Below are 1171 nucleotides of genomic sequence, written 5' to 3' on the forward strand. Positions count from 1 at the left end.
CAAGCTTGAAACTCTATTCTCCATGTTCGGTTCTTGTTGTTGTTGAAAACCCAGTGGTGCGTTGGCCTTATGTTACCCTTGGTTGTTCCATGAGAAAATAGGGTAGTCCCTCCAACCTGGATTGTAGGTATTGCTATAAGGATTGCCTTGGTTTCTCATTGCATTACCCACATAGTTAACTTGCTCAATAGAGGGTGTACCTCCAATGGCTATCGGGTAATAGGATGGGGTATGTCCCCCTCCATATCCATCACAACTTGTTACGACCACCAATCTTGGAGAAGTAAGGGTGTCCAACTTCTTACTCAATGCTTCCACTTGGGCCTCCAACGATATAACCGCATCGATCTCATGTATGCCACCCTTTTTCTTCTTCTCCCTAGCATTCCATTGCTAGCTGTTCAACCTCATTTCTTCAATTAATTGCTGGGCTTCTCTTGGGGTCATGCTACCTAAGGTACCTCCTGCCGCTGCATCAAGTAACTATCTTGTACTTTAGTTCAAACCATTGTAAAAAGTCTGAATGATCATCCACTCTGGAAACCCATGTTGAGGACATTTTTTTAGGAGTTCCTTGAACCTTTCCCATGTATTAAATAGAGACTCCAATTCCATTTTCACAAAGGATGGAATCTCATTCCTAAGCTTTACAGATTTTCCAGGAGGGAAATATCGGGCAAGAAAAGCTTTTACCATCTCCTTCCATGTAGTGATCGATGCTCTAGATAATGAGTGTAGCCACTGCTTCGCTCTCCCCTTCAAGGAAAATGGGAAGGCTCTCAACTTGATGGCATCATCCGTAACACCATTAATCTTGAGCATATCACACACTTCCAAGAAATTCTCTATGTGACTGTTTGGATCCTCATCTGCCAAACTGTTGAACTGTGCAGACTGCTGTAACATGTTGATCAATGCCGGCTTTAGCTCAAAATTCTGAACTGTGATCGTTTTTCGCACAATGCTAGATTGTGTCCCCAGTACTGATGGTCTGGTGTAATTAGAAAGTGTTCTCTATTGTTTATTCTGTTCTGCCATGTTGTCACATCCTTCAACTTCCCCTTCAGCTAGATTGGACGGTTCTTGCACAGGTTCTTTTCCACTTCTTCTGAGTGTACATTCAAGTTCGGGATCACTTTCAATTAATATCGAAGGGTTCCCTCGGGTCATA

At 42.9% G+C, this 1171-nt stretch overlaps 1 non-coding gene across 1 annotated transcript; it reads left to right on the plus strand.

The window, feature by feature from the left end:
• The first annotated feature begins 541 nt into the window (after nucleotides 1-541).
• On the plus strand, nucleotides 542-648 carry LOC120276621. Its single transcript, XR_005541332.1, has one exon. It is a non-coding gene; the product is annotated as a small nucleolar RNA R71 (small nucleolar RNA).
• Nucleotides 649-1171: the final 523 nt, after the last annotated feature.

Source organism: Dioscorea cayenensis, chromosome 14 (genome assembly GCF_009730915.1).
Source record: "Dioscorea cayenensis subsp. rotundata cultivar TDr96_F1 chromosome 14, TDr96_F1_v2_PseudoChromosome.rev07_lg8_w22 25.fasta, whole genome shotgun sequence".
NCBI lineage: Eukaryota > Viridiplantae > Streptophyta > Magnoliopsida > Dioscoreales > Dioscoreaceae > Dioscorea > Dioscorea cayenensis.